The sequence below is a fragment of the Myodes glareolus genome, chromosome 24 (assembly GCF_982192425.1).
Source record: "Myodes glareolus chromosome 24, mMyoGla1.1, whole genome shotgun sequence".
Classification (NCBI taxonomy): domain Eukaryota; kingdom Metazoa; phylum Chordata; class Mammalia; order Rodentia; family Cricetidae; genus Myodes; species Myodes glareolus.
The window spans coordinates 36436530-36452486 of record NC_142049.1 but is presented as its reverse complement, the minus strand read 5'-3'; the positions used below and the strand labels follow the sequence as shown (position 1 = coordinate 36452486).

Here is a 15957-nt window from a genome sequence, read left to right as displayed (position 1 = left end):
TCAAGCTTCTTATTAATTTTTAAAACTTATACTAGTCTTTTATTCTAGTGTATGTTAACCACATGGCTTGGTACGTTTTTCAGCAGTGTCGGACAAATCTTTCTTCTTCTATGTCTGGGTACAACTGCAGAAAGAGCTTCACTCCTCCCAGAATTCTACTTCTCATTGCACCACCTCTAATTCCTCCCTGTTTGTCCTGCCTGTACTTATTGACTGACTACTGGACAATCTGCATTTATTTAATACATGATTGACAGAATATAGACAATTGTCCTGCATACCTTCCCCTTCTATTTAAAAAAAATGTAAGAACACCCATAGTCCATTATTTTGTGTTAGGTGGGCATAGTTTGGCAGGCTATGTCCTGCTGGTTGGGAGTGCTGATAATATTATGGGGATCTAAAGAAAATTTAGAATTATGACTAAGTCCTGAGTTATGACTAAGATCCTGTGAGTATTGATCATCTCTGGCAGCAGTACTGAATCTGTTCTGGATGTAGAACTCTGACATCTGGGCTATCTACTCCGACCAGAGACTTCTCAGATGTTCTTCCTTGACCAAAACTAATTTCTCTTAACTCAAAATGAATCCACAGCTTCTCATTTTCTCTGCAAACAAAAGCAAATCGTTTTCTTCAAAGTAACAAACATTTGACTTAAATTTTGAAGTCCAGGTATTTTCAAAATACCTATCTTGGATTGATTCAGCAGCATTTATAAATATATATGTTTTAGTAGCTGTTGCTTCTTCCTCTGCATTAAAACAATTCAAGAAGAACATAATAACATACAGTATCCAGACTCTCTGAGTATTTTTCATAACATGGCTTTATTTTATTTTAACTTTTATTCCTATATCTTTCCTCTTTGCTTTTTGATACAGGGTTTCTGTGTATCTTTGTCCTGGAATTCACTCTGTAAACCAGTCTGTCATTGAACTCACAGTGATCCACCTGTCTCTGCCTCCCAAGTACTAGAATTAAAGGTGAATGCCACTACACCTTCAACTCACAGGAGTCTACCTGCCTCTGTCTCACAAGTATTTGAATTAAAGGTGTGTACCACCACAGTCAACTACTTTTTAAGGACTTTAACCCTTTTTGTAATCTCACAAGCATGCATATATTTTTTTTAAATTCTGTAAAATATTTAGAGGTCTTCTTCATCTTCAAACCTCTCTTTACAGTATATCTCTCTTATTCTGATCACATGATTCTTTAATTTGCTAAGCAATATAAGTAGGATTATAGCCATGGCTTTGAGCTAGATCTAGCCCATTCATTAACTTTCTGATATTCCAGGCTAATGATGGAGGTAATACCAGATCCACATTTATTGCCACATCTCTATGGCATTTCTGGGTCCTGCCAAGCAAGCAATCTGCAGCAGTGCAATCACAAAGCATACTCAAATGCTGCATAGTCAGACTGCCTGCCTGCCTGAAAAAGTCAGAGTTTGCCCTGACAGGACGGCCAAGAAGGCTGGCATTTTAAAACAGGACAGCTTTTTCTGTTGGGGCTGAAAACCAAAATCATGTGGTCAACACTTCATCAAAACCATTTTAGTGTTTTGGGGCTGTACCTCTTAAAAGTGTTGCAAGGTTTTCCAGCTATTGATAAGTCAAAAAGCCTCTCTTAAATGAGAGCGATTGCCTCTAGCCACCAAGTCCATCGGAGAAAATGTTACTATTAATAACCATGCTTAACTCTATTCTTTTCTATGTAGAATTACTTTCCATGCTCTGTCAGGCTTTATGTGGATGTAGTTGTAAACACAGTGGGCACCATTTTTAACATGAGGCCATACTTCCTGGTGTTTCGGTTCTGTCTGGTACCCACAGTTGTTAAGTCCCAAAGAAATTACACAGAGTTTTACATTAATCATAAAAAGACTGGCCCAATAGCTCAGGTTTCTTATAAACTCTCATAACTTGTATTCGATCATTATTCTAGTATATGTTAGCCAACTGGCTCGGTACCTTTTTTAACAAAACAGGTCAAACTTCCTTCTTCTGTTTATGTGCAGGACTGAAGAAGGAGCTTCACTCTTTCCAGAAATCTCCTGTTCTACCTGAGAGGCCTATACTTCCAGTCTGGTTGTCCCACCTATACTTACTGCCTGACTACTGGACAATCAGCATTTATTTAAAACATAATTGACAGACTATAGACAATTGTCAATTCCCATCAAACAGAAAATATTTCAGAGTTAGAATTTATATAACACAACAGCATGATGAAAGAAAATACTAAGGTTCACAAAAGATCAGGTGAATGTCTACCATCACCAATATTGTACATGGAAAAGAAATTTGAATAAGGAATACCTTCTAGTCTAGAAATGACATACATAATTCCAAAACAGAAGTTAGAAAAGATACATCATTTTGTCATCCACCAGTTTAATTAATGTTATCATTTTCTATACTTCAGAGAAATGAGTATATCACAGGTAATATATTGAAAAATCTTACATATTTCAAATTTAAGTGGAATTTCCCTAGGCACAGACATTGTCTGCTATTTAATGGATGTCTCTGTTTTGTCTTTTATTCCATAATGCTGTTAGTCTGCTGGGTAAAAAGCATTCTCACATGATAAACCAGAAGATGATATACATTAAAGGAACTATTTGCCCAACCATGTTTTTCTTAAAGACATTACTACAACATTAAAGATACTGTCAGGACTCATCCTTCTTAAATTAGATTTGTGTGCTATGAGATATAAAATAGACAGCATCAGGAAAAATGAATATGACAAATATGTGCTATCTCTGCCCCAGGCTAGAGTACATCAGCCCCTAGTATATGAAAGGTAAAACAACTGTTTCTCACTTACATTCTTATGTAAAGGACAGAGACTGGCAGCATTAATAAAAGCAATCAAAAAGGAAGGTTGTCATTGTAGACAAGCCAAAATATAAGAAGGAAGAAAAAGGAAAGTGTTGATTGGATGGATTGTGTATGTTAGGAAGTCTGCATACTGTGGCATTCAAGGCAAAGTTGTGTAGAGAACATAGCATCCAAGAGACCTCATTTCTCTACTGATACAGAAGAGAATCCAAAGGACTTGTATTTATTCATGGAGAAAAGTAGGAAATGAGTATCTATTTCTGAACTCAATAATTTTTGCTAAGACTTGGAATTTCTAAATTTCAACATATATGAATTTATAATTTCACAACATGTGATTTCTAAGATTATAGTCTCTTTACCACTATGTTTTGGTTCCTACCATTATCCTTAAGTCTATTACACATTAGTACTTTGATATATTAGTACTTTATATATATAGTATTTGATATATATAGTAGAAATTCCCTTCTCCAGCTAATGAAAACTTAAAGAAATATAACGATTGATTGTATATTTTTTAATTTAATTAACCTCAGGTTTGTGAAGGCTATACTGTACTATCTTTTGAAACCACCATCATATTCAATCTTTGTGAGGAGTGGCAAATTTACGATGCTCAATATTTAAGCAATACATGATTCCAAAGGTTTTTCACCTGCCCTACATTTACCCCATATTTCTTTCCACCAATTTGGGGCAGTCCTCTTGCTTGGAATTGCAACAGTGATCATCCTTGAATGTAGATCTGTAGCAAAGCGAGAAGCAAGATAAGTGTTTGCCTACTCTGACTTGAATTTATGTGAATACAGAAATGACTCCCTCTGAGTTTCACAACAATTTTGTGAGATTTCCAGGATACTGGTGTGTCAGAACATGTCTGTTTTCAAAGAAAACCTGTTCAATATGCAAATTTATCATATATGTTTAGTGAAAAACATTTTCCCTAAAACTCAAAAAAAGAAGGATTTAAAACAACCCTGAATTCAAAAGCTAACAGAAACTATCATGGTCAATTCCAATATAATAATAACCTTATATGGATTTGAGGTTGAACCTTTGTAAATTTTCATGAAATAAAGGAGTATGGTGTCACAAGAGAAAAACACAAACACACACACAAAAAAAACCCAACAAACAAAAAATTGACTTTGATTTCATTGGTGAAAATTGGCTATTAGTTTGGGTTCCACTGTGTTTTCTCTCATGATAGTAGCACTACTGACAGGATTCATCCCTTTTAAGCAGAAACAGTTTGCTTGGAGTTGTGGAAGAGAAGATGTCAGGACAAATGAGTATGACCCAAAAGTGCCATGTCCACCAAATGCTACTGTACATCTGACACTAGTATAGCAATGGGAAAACAATTCTCTCCTCTTTAGAAGGTTATTGCCTAAAGGATAGAGACTGGAAGTTTTAGTAGAAGCAATCAGGAAGGAAAGATGGCATTGCAAGACAAGCCAAATGATAGGAAAGAAGAAACAGTTAAATGTTTGTTGGAAAGGTTGGCTATGCTATGTAGTCTGCATAATGTGGATATCAAGGCAGACAGAATGGTGTGAAGAATTTAGCATCCATGATAACTGTTATTCCTCTACTGTTACAGGATAGAATCCTGGAGGTCACCTAATTCCTTGGGAAGAAAAGGTAAGCACTGAATCTCTATCTCATGACTCACTAATTGTTGCTAACACTGGGGATGTATTAAAGGCAACATCATTGACTTCATAATTCCACAAACTATAATTTCTAGAATGATACTCTCCTTAACAATTATGTTTTTATTCTGGTCCAAGTTCTTAAGTCTGTCACTCTTCAGTCCTTTGATATACAAGGTCTCATTGAGGAATTCCCTCCTCAAGCTAGTGAAAAGGTACAGAAATATTATCATTGATTGCACGGTTATAAATTCAGTAACATCAGGCATGTGAAGAATGCTCAAAAAATTCTGTTAAAGATACTGTAATATTTAATTCTTCTGAAATATGCTTAAGGTGAAATGTTCACTTTTCAAACACTTCATGATCCAATGTTTTTTCATCTGACCTCCACTCATTCAACAAATCTTTCCACTATTCTGTGGCAGTCAACTTCTTGAGAATTGCATCAGAACCTACCCTTGAATGTAGCTTTCTAGCACAACAAGAAGCAAGATAAGTGTTGCGCTATTCTGACTTTAATTTGTGTGAATTCAGAAATGTCTCTCTATGAGGTTCACAACTCTTTTGTCAGATGTCCAGGTTCCTGGTGGATAGAACATGTCTGATTTCATGGAGAGCCTCTCGAAATAGCAGGTTGATCATATATGTTTGGCAGAAAGCATTTTATCTAAAATTTTAAAAATAAGAGTGTGTGAAACCAATCTGGGCTCCTATATAAGAGATACCTAATATGAAATTTGAAGGGGGAACCGTTGCAGATTTTCATGAAATAAAAGAGCACGGTGTTCCAAGAGACACAGAAACACAGAACATTCCATAATGAACATACAATTGAATTTTAATTCATTGGTGATATTTGCCTATTATTGTTGGTTCCGCCGAGATTCCTCTCATGATAACAGTACAGTGAGAGCCATGAAGTTGCCGTTGTTAGGATAAGAATTTCATGATGAAAGCAACCTGGAAACTTGAGGGAATAACTACAATATCCATAAAGGTAAACTGAGGAAAGAATTGTGTGGTAGACAGAGAGGAGGATAAGGCATAAGACAATGCTGATAGTGATAATGATGGTGATGATGATGATGATGACCACGATGATGATGATGTATGATGGTGATGATGTTGATGGTGATGATAAGAATGACTTACAGAAGTAGCAGGAATGTGAAACTATCAAAACCTTCCATCTTGACTAGATAATCAAGAAATCCAGTACCAGTTTTGCCCTTTGAAATATATGAAGTACACGCCTATATTTTTGGTGCATTTTAATTTATACTTTTCTTCTTTTTGTCCATGAAGTTAGTTGTCAAGATCAAATTTGACTCCTCAAAATTCTTGATGTGTTTATATTTGTTTTTTGTTCGTGTGGCACAGTAGAGTGTTGATATGTGTTGATGACAAATGGGCTCTAAAGTATAGGAGAAAATGTCTTTGTGATCTCATTGATGCTTGACCTCAGTTGAGATCCTGAGAAAGAAGCCTGCTGCACAATGCTGATCTTCCTCTTCAAAGCCAAAGAGTTTATCTCTCACTGCTTTCCAGTATCACTGGGGATGCTCATGTGTCAAAAGATGCCTTCTCTGGAACGATGATGACAACAGGTTTCTGAGGACGTTGATTGACTCACAATAACCCCTCTGAGGTCCAGAGAAGTCGCCATCTTGACCACAGTGATGCTTCCAGAATATGGCTACCACTCTTGCATTTTAAAGGAAGACAGTTACAGTGCAGACAGGCTTTGATCTCCTAAATTTTGAGAGATGAGCAGTTGGCTGTATGTAACATCTGTCCAACTCTTTGCGGCCATATTCTGCCTCTGAAAGGCACTGTACTAGACCCTATAGTGTACATTGATTTGAAGTTATGAGCTGTTACATGCCTGAAAGAATGACTCAAAAGAGTTTGAAGCAGTAAATTCTTTACAGAGAATCTCAATGATCCTCTTTGATGAACTGGTCATAAATATACAATGGGACTAGGGCAAGAAGAGATGGAAGGACTCGAGTCCACCCTGACTACAAAATTTTGAGAGCTTTTGGATTTTGTGCCTTTCCCATTTGAGACAGCAATGCCTTCTTCTTTCCCATATTGTGAGATTCATTCCTTTTCTCTTTGTTGTCTCTGAATAGATCATAAACCCTGCATGGTGCATCAATTCTACATGCCAATGGTCATCTCACACTCCAGGCACCAGAGCCAGTTGCTTATCAGATCTGAATATTCTCAGCAATCCTCTCTTTCTATCATAATTTCTCATTAGAAAAACTGACAGGACTTTTGGATAAAGTCCTGTTCAAATATGTCTTTTTACCAGCCTGCCCTATAAAGATTGGGACCTTCACATTGTTTACATTGTTTGAATCTATTTGCATGCTAAGAGAGTCACAAAGAGTATATTTTGCACAAAGACACAATTCCAATGTCCATCAAGGATTTAGCTTTCAGCCAGGCCTCCAAACCAGTCACCTGGGGAAACAAATGGGAAGCATGCCCACCAGGAGCATACAGAATGCAGCAGACACCTGAAGTTTTCATGTGTAAAAGGGAGAGGCAAGCACTTCTCTCAGCAACCAATTCCCATCTAACAAAAAATGATTCACAGATAGGTTTCATATAACACACAGACATGATGAAAGAAAATCCCTAGGTTTCACAAAAGATCAAGGGATTGGCTAAAATCACCAACACTGTACATGGAAAAGGAATTCAAATGGAGAACACCTCCTTCTCTTGAAATGACATACATCCTTCTGAAACAGAACTTAGGAAAGGAACTGATTGCCATCCACCAGTTTAGCTAATATTGTCATTTCCTATACTTCAGAGAAATAAGTATTGCAAAGATTACATATTGAAAGCTGTTCCCTTTCTTGGCATTCACTGGAGTTGCCTAAAGTCCAGACATTGTCTGCTCTTGGATGGATGTCTCTGTTTCATTCCTCATTCATTAATGCCCTTGCGGTGCTAGGGTGAAAACCATTTTCACATGAGGAACTAGAGAATGATACACACTAAGGGAACTGGATGCTCGGCCATGGCCTCTTAGATATGAAAGCAGCCTCATAGGTACTGTTAGACCTCATTTTTTGTAAAGTAGATACCGTGTGCTAGGAGATGTGGAAGGGAAGATGTCAGGACAATAAGTGGGAACCATATGAGCCATGTCCTCCCCATGCTACTGTCCATCTGCCACGAGTATATCAAACAGAAAACAATTGTTTCCACTTAGGTTATTGTCTAAAGGACAGAGACTGGCAGCTTTAGTAGAAGCAAACAGTAATGAAAGGGTCATGATAAGACAAGCCAAACTACAGGTAGGAAAAAACAGGTAAATGTTGGTTGGAAAGGTTGAGTATGCTATGTAGTCTGCATAAGCCTAAGCAGACAGTGTTGTGTGGATAACTTAGCATCCCTGATAACTCTTATTACTCTACTGTTACAGGAAAAAAAGCCAGAGATCATCCTATTTTTTGTGCAGGAAAGGTAAGCACTGAGTCTCTGTCTTTTGACTCACTAATTTTTGCTAACACTAAGGAGTTCTAAAAGTCAACATCTTTGACTTCATGACTGCACAAACTCTAATTTCTTAGATCAAACTCTCCTGACCATTATGTCTTCGGTCCTGCCCATGTTCTCAAGTCCATCACTCTGTACTCCTTTGACATACTGGGTCTCTTTGGGGAATTCACCTCTCCAGCTAGTAAAAAGATAAGGAAATATGAACACCAATTGCACGCTTATCAATTGAGTGACCTCAGGTATGTGAAGGATATTCAAAACTGTCTGTTCAAACCACGTTATTTTCAATTCTTCTGACGGATGGCAAATTTAAGATGCTCACTTCTCAAGCACCTCATGATTCTAGGCTTTCTCACCTGACCTCCATTCACCCAACAATTCTTTCCACCCTTTCGGGGCAGTCGTCTTCCTGAGAATTGCAACAGAGCCCACTCTTGAATGTAGCTTTTTTGCACACCAAGAAGCAAGATAAGTGTTGTGCTATTCTGACTTTAATTTATGTGAATTCAGAAATGTCTCCCTGTGAGGTTCACAACTCTTTTGTCAGATGTCCAGGATATTGGCACATCTGAACATGTCTGATTTCATGGAGGGCCTGACAAAGAGCAGATTGATCATATATTTTTGTCAGGAAGCATTTTATCTAAATTCTGAAAAATAAAACTGTGTCAACCAATATGGACATCTATATAATAGTTACCTAATATGAAACTTGAAGGGGAACCATTGCAGATTTTCATAAAAGAAAATAGCATGGTGTCCCAAGAGACACAGAAACGCAGAACACTCCATAACAAACATGAAATTGAATTTTAGTTCATTGGTGATATTTACCTATCATTATTGGTTTTGCTGGGTTTCCTCTCATGATAACAATACAGCGAAAGCCATGAAGCTGAGGTTTTTAGGTTAAATATTTCATGATGAAAGCAACCTGGAAACTTGTGGGAATTACTGCAATGTACATAAAGGTAAACTGAGGAAATAATTTTGTGGTAAACAGGGAGGAGGATAAGACATTAGACAATGATGATGGTGAAAATGATGGTTTCCTGATGTTCATGATGATGATGATGACAATGATTCTGATTATGATGCAGGATGGTGATGATGATGATGATGGTGATGATTTGGATGACATAGTGAAGTAGCAAGAATATGAAACTATTGAAAACTTTCACCTTGAGTGATAATCAAGAAATCTAGGACTAGTTTTGCAATTTGAAACATATGAAGTACACCCCTATATTTTTTTTGAAAGTAAATTTTATTAAATTATAAAAGTTTCCATTTACGCCCCTCTTCCCAACACCCTCCCACTCCCCCCACTCCCTCTCCTCCTCCCTCTTTGTCCCTTAGGGCAGTCAGGGTTTCCTGCCCTGTGGGAAGTTCAAGTTCCTTCCCCCTCCCTCCAGGTCCAGGAAGGTGAGTATCCAAACAGACTGGATCCCCAAAATCCAGTACATGCAGAGGAAACAGGTCCCAGTATCATAGTCAATGGCTTTTCAGAAAGACTTCGGGCCAGCCACATTCAGAGAATCCGGCCAAATTCCGAGAATCTGGTTAGATCATGTCCTCGTTCAGTCCCAGTCCAACTGGCCTTGGTAAACTCTCATTAGATCCGTTCCCTTGTTTCAGTGGGTGATAGCATCCCTCGCAGTCCTGATTTCGTTTTTCATGTTCTTCCTCCTCTGCTCCTCATTTGGACCTCGGGGGGCTCAGTCCGGTGCGCCAATGTGGGTCTCCGACTGTATCGCCGTCCTTCGCCAGATGAAGGATCTATGGTGATAAGCAAAATATACATCAGTATGGTTATGGGCCACGGCCGATTCAGGCACCCTCTCCTCTGTCCAGAGAACAATCTGGGGGATCTCTCCTTGGACCTGGGATCCCATATATAATCAAGTATCCTGTAAACCCTAAAATGACTCCCTTAGTTGAAATATATTCTTCCCTGATCCCATATTCATCCTTCCTCCCCCCCCATCCCAGGCCACCGAGCTTTCCCCATTCCTCCCCTACTCCCTTCTCTCTAACCCTCTCCCCTTCCATCAACCCTCCCACCCCGCCATGCACCCGAGGTTACCTAGGACTCTTGTCTATTTCCTACCTCCTGGTGGATAGCTAAATAATCTTCATCAGGTTCATCTTCTTATTTAGCTTCTTTAGGATCACGAATAATAGGCTCAAAGACCTTTAATTATGGTTAGAATCCACTTATGAGTGAATACATACCGTGTTCCTCTTTTTGGGTCTGGCTTACCTCACTCAGTAAAGCGTTTTCTATTTCCATCCATTTGCATGCAAAATTCAAGATGTCATTGTTTTTTATCGCTGAGTAAAACTCTAATGTGTATATGTTCCACACCTTTTTTAACCATTCTTCTATTGAGGGGCACCTAGGCTGTTTCCAGGTTCTGGCTATTACAAATAGTGCTGCTATGAACATAGTTGAACAAATGCTTTTGTAGCAGGTTAGAGCATCTCTTGGGTATATTCCCAAGAGTGGAATTGCTGGGTCCTGAGGGAGGTTGACTCCCAGTTTCCTGAGAAACCGCCACACTGAATTCCACAATGGCTGCACAAGTTTGCATTCCACAAACAATGGATGAGTGTTCCCCTCACTCCACATCCTCTCCAGCATAGGCTATTATTGGTGTTTTTGAGTTTGGCTATTCTGACAGGTGTAAGATGGTATCTCAAAGTTGTTTTGATTTGCATTTCCCTGATCGCTAAGGAGGTTGAGCATGACCTTAAGTGCCTTTTGGCCATTCAAAGTTCATCTGTTGTGAATTCTCTGTTCAGTTCAGTACCCCATTTTTTAATTGGGTTAATTAGAGTTTTAGTGTCTAGTTTCTTGAGTTTTTTGTATATTTTGGAGATCACACTTTTGTCTGATATGGGGTTTGTGAAGATCTTCTCCTAGTCTGAAGGTAGCCTTTTTGTCTTACTGAGAGTGTCCTTTGCTTTACAGAAGCTTCTCAGTTTCAGTAGGTCCCATTGATTCATTGATTCTCTTATTGTCTGTGCTACTGGGGTTCTACTTAGGAAGTGGTCTCCTGTGCCTATATCTTGTAGACTACTTCCAACTTTCTCTTCTATCAGGTTCAAAGTGGTCGGATTAATGTTGATGTCTTTAATTCATTTGGACCTGAGTTTTGAGCATGGTGATAGATATGGATCTATTTTCATTCTTCTACAGGTTGACATCCAGTTATGCCAGCACAATTTGTTAAAGATGCTACACTTCTTCCATTGTATACTTTAGCTCCCTTGTCAAAAATCAGGTGTTCATAAGTTTGTGTTTTAATACCCGGGTCTTCTATTCGATTCTATAGGTTGACTTCTGTGTTCTTATGCTAATACCAAGCTGTTTTCAATACTGTTGCTCTGTAATAGAGTTTGAAGTCAGGGATGGTAATGCCTCCAGAAGTTCCTTTATTGTATAAGATTGTTTTGGCTATCCTGGGTTTTTTGTTTTTCCATATAAACTTGATTATTGTTCTCTCAAGGTCTGTGAAGAAGTTTGATGGGATTTTGATGGGGATTGCACTGAATCTATAGATTGCTTTTGGTAGAATTGCCATTTTTACTATGTTGATTCTCCCAATCCAAGAGCAGAGGAGGTCTTTCCATTTTTTGGTATCCTCCACAATTCCTTTCTTAAAGGACTTAAAGTTATTGTCAAATAGGTCTTTCACTTCCTTGGTTAGAGTTACCCCAAGATATTTTATGCTATTTGTGGCTATCATGAAAGGTAATGTTTCTCTGATTTCCCTCTCTGCTTCTTTATCATTTGTGTATAGGAGGGCAACTGATTTTTTGGAGTTGATCTTGTATCCTGCCACATTACTAAAGGTGTTTATCAGCTGTAGGAGTTCTTTGGAAGAGTTTTTGGGGTCGCTTATGGACACTAACATTTCATCTGCAAATAACGAAAGTTTAACTTCATCCTTTCCAATTCGAATCCCTTTTATCCCCTTATGTTGTCTTATTGCTATTGCTAGAACTTCAAGCACTATATTGAAGAGGTATGGAGAGAGTGGACAGCCTTGTCGCGTTCCTGATTTTAGTGGAATGGCTTTGAGTTTCTCTCCGTTCAATTTGATGTTAGCTGTCGGCTTGCTATATATTGCTTTTATTATATTTAGGTATGATCCTCGTATACCCAATTTCTCCAACACCTTTATCATAAAGGGGTGTTGAATTTTGTCAAATGCTTTTTCAGCATCCAAATAAATGATCATATGGTTTTTTCTTTCAGTTGATTTATATGATTGATTACATTGATAGATTTGCATATGTGGAACCATCCCTGCATCTCTGGGATGAAGCCGACTTGATCATAATGGATAATTTTTCTAATGTATTCTTGGATTCAATTTGCCAGTATTTCATGGAGTATTTTTGCGTCAATGTTCATGAGTGAGACTGGTCTGTAATTCTCTTTCTTGGTTCTGTCTTTGTGTGGTTTTCTTATCATGGTAGTTGTAACTTCATAAAAAGAGTCTTGCAATGATTCTTCTGTTTCTCTATTGTGAAATACATTAATGAGTATAGGTATTAGCTATTCCTGGAAATTCTGGTAGAATTCTGCATTGAAACCATCTGGTCCTGGACTTTTTTTGGTAGGGAGATTTTTGATAACAGCTTCTAATTCTTCACGACTGACAGGTCTGTTTAGATTGTTTACCTGATCTTGGTTCAACTTTGGTATATGGTGCTTATCTTAAAAAAATATCCTTTTCTTTTACATTTTCCAACTTTGTGGCGTATAAATTTTCATAGTAAGATCTAATGTTTCTATGAATTTCCTCTGTGTCTGTGGTTATTTCCCCCTTTTCATTTCTGATCTTATTAATTTGCATATTCTCTCTCTGCCATTTGATTAATTTGGATAGAGGTTTGTCAATCTTGTTGATTTTCTCCAAGAACCAGCTTTTTGATTCATTGATTCCTTGGAGTGTTTTCTGTATTTCTATTTCGTTGATTTCAGCCCTCAGTTTGATTATTTTCAGTCTTCTAGACCTTCTGGGTGAATCAGCTTCTTTTTTTCTAGAGCTTTCAAGTGTGCTATTAAGTCTCCAATGTGTGCTTTCTCCGTTTTCTTTAATTGGGCACTTAGTGCTATAAACTTTCCTCTTAGCACTGCTTTCATAGTGTCCCATAGGTTTGAGTATGTTGTTTCTTTATTTTCATTAAATTCAAGGGAGACTTTAATTTCTTTCTTTATTTCTTCCTTGACCCAGGGGTGATTTAGTAGTTGACTGTTCAACTTCCATGAGTTTGTTGGCTTCCTGGGGGTAGCACTGTTGTTGAATTCTAACTTTAATCCATGGTGGTCTGACAAGACACAGGTGGTTACTTGTAAGAGTCTGCACTTTCCAGTGGATACCCACACCCGATTCAGGCTGCGCGCTTTCCCGAACTCGGGCCCACGAGAATGGACGACTGTCTTGAGGGTTAAATAAGAGACACACACAAAAGAGACCTTTGCTCATTTACCAGAGTAAATGGCAACTTTATTAAACTCAAGTCAAGTATTTATACCAGTGGGCAACCAGGATCAAAAAGGCAAGGCCTCCTCCCAACAAAAGCAGGAAGGAGAATAAAGGCCCCAGTAAAGGAAAACTCCTCCCACCCAGAGGGAGCTGGGGAACTGGCCTCTGTGGGAGTTTTTCCCCAGGCAGGTGGTCGAGGGTTCAAGGCAATGTCAGACAGGTTAAATGGGCCTTGGCGCCTGAGCTTCTTTGAGGCTGGTTGAGAAATTACTATTTTAAAGTAAAATAGATCCCTCAGGCTAATGTACCAGGCTGTAGAAGAACCAAGGATGGAACTAGCAGGAAGCTTAGCTGGTTAGCATAAACATATTTTGCATCCAGTATTTTGGCCTCAAGGATCAGGGAGGACAGGGTCCCACAGTTACTAATATTTTTTTGTATCTGTGGAAGTTTGCTTTGTTACCCAGTATGTGGTCAATTTTCGAGGAGGTTCCATGAGCTGCAGAGAAGAAGGTATATTCTTTCCTATTTGGGTGGAATGTTCTATAGATGTCTGGTAAGTCCATTTGATTCAATACCTCCAATAATTATCTTATTTCTCTGCTAGGTTTCTGTCTGATTGACCTGTCCATTGGTGAGAGAGGAGTGTTGAAGTCTCCTACTATTAGTGTCTGTGGATTGATGGCTGCTTTGAGTTCTAGAAGTTTTTTTTTTACATAAGTAAAAGAATCTTTATATTATAAAGGAGGCTTTATATTAGGGGCATAGATATTCAGAATTGAGACTTCCTCCTGATGAATTGCTCCTGTTATGAGTATAAAATGTCCGTCTCCATCTCTTCTGATTGATTTTAGTTTGAAGTCAATTTTGTTGGAAATTAGAATGGTCACGCCTGCTTGTTTCTTAGGTCCATTTGCTTGAAAAACCTTTTCCCAACCCTTTACTCTGAGTAGATGTCTGTCTTTGTGGTTGAGGTGTGTTTCTTGTAAACAGCACAATGTTGAATCCTGTTTTCGTATCCGATCTCTTAGTCTGTGCCTTTTTATAGGTGAATTGAGTCCATTAATATTAAGTGATATTAATGACCAGTGGTTGTTGACTCCGGTTATTATTATTTTTTGTTTTTTTGTTTAAGAGAGTTTGTATGTGTCCCTTCTTTGAGTTAAGCTCATGAAGGGTCGCTAGATGTCTGAGTTATTATAGGCAGCATTGGCAATGTTGGATTACTTGGGTTGCGATTTTCCTTCTATTACTTTCTGTAAGGCTGGGTTTGTGGCTACGAATTGTTTAAATTTGTTCTTATCCTGGAATATTTTGTTTTCTCCATTGATAGTGAATGATAGCTTGACTGGGTATAGTAGTCTGGGTTTGCATCCATGGTCTCTTAGTTTCTGCAGTACCACTATCCAGGACCTACTGGCTTTCATGGTTTCCATAGAGAAGTCCGGTGTAAGTCTGATAGGTTTACCTTTATAAGTTACTTGACCTTTTTTTCTTTGCAGCTCTTAATATTCTTTCTTTAATCTGTATGTTTTGTGTTTTGATTATTATATGGCGAGGGGATTTTTTTTGATCAATTCTATTTGGTTTTCTGTATGCTTCTTGAACCTTTATAGAAATACCATTCTTTAGGTTGGGAAAGTTTTCTTCTATAATTTTGTTGAATATATTTTCTGGGCCTTTGATCTGCAGTTCTTCTCCTTCTTCTATCCCTATTATTCTTAGATTTGGTTTTTTATTGTGTCCCAGATTTCTTCGATGTTTTGTGATGAGAATTTGTTGGATTTGCTGTTTTCTTTGGTCAGATCATTTACTTTCTCTATGGTATCTTCAGACTCTGAGATTCATTCTTCCACCTCTTGTATCCTATTGGTTATGCTTGATTCTGTAGTCTCTGTTCGTTTACCTAGATTTTCCATATCCAGCCGGCCCTTGTTTTGTGTTTTCTTCATTGCCTCCATTTCAGTTTTCAATTCTTGAACTCTTTCCATTACCTGTTTGATTGTTTTTTCTTGGTTTCCTAGTGTATCATTCACGGATTTACTCATTTCTTCGAACTTTTTGTTATACTTCTCATCCATTTCTTTACTCATTTCTTCAATCTTTTTCTTGTACTTCTCATCCAGTTCTTTAAGGGAGTTATTCATATCCTCTTTAAAGGACTCTATTGCTTTCATAATGCACTTTTTCCCACTTCTTCTGAATTAAGAGGTTCAAGTCTTTCTATTGTAGGGTCTTTGGGATCTGGTGATTTCATGTGGTTTTTTTAGATTGTTGGAGGAGTTCTTGCCTTGGTGTCTGCCCATCTCTTCCTTCAAATGCTCTATATTGGATCTTCTAGTACCAGGTCAAGTTCCCTTGTTGGGCAGGGACTTCACTGACATAAGGTCTACCTTTCCTCAGACAGTCTATTGA

The 15957-nt window shown here is 38.1% G+C and overlaps 1 non-coding gene across 1 annotated transcript; it reads left to right on the top strand.

Moving 5' to 3' along the window:
- Positions 1–6104: 6104 nt before the first annotated feature.
- LOC148118088 (small nucleolar RNA SNORD109A) lies at positions 6105–6168 on the top strand. Its single transcript, XR_015736584.1, has one exon. It is a non-coding gene; the product is annotated as a small nucleolar RNA SNORD109A (small nucleolar RNA).
- Positions 6169–15957: the final 9789 nt, after the last annotated feature.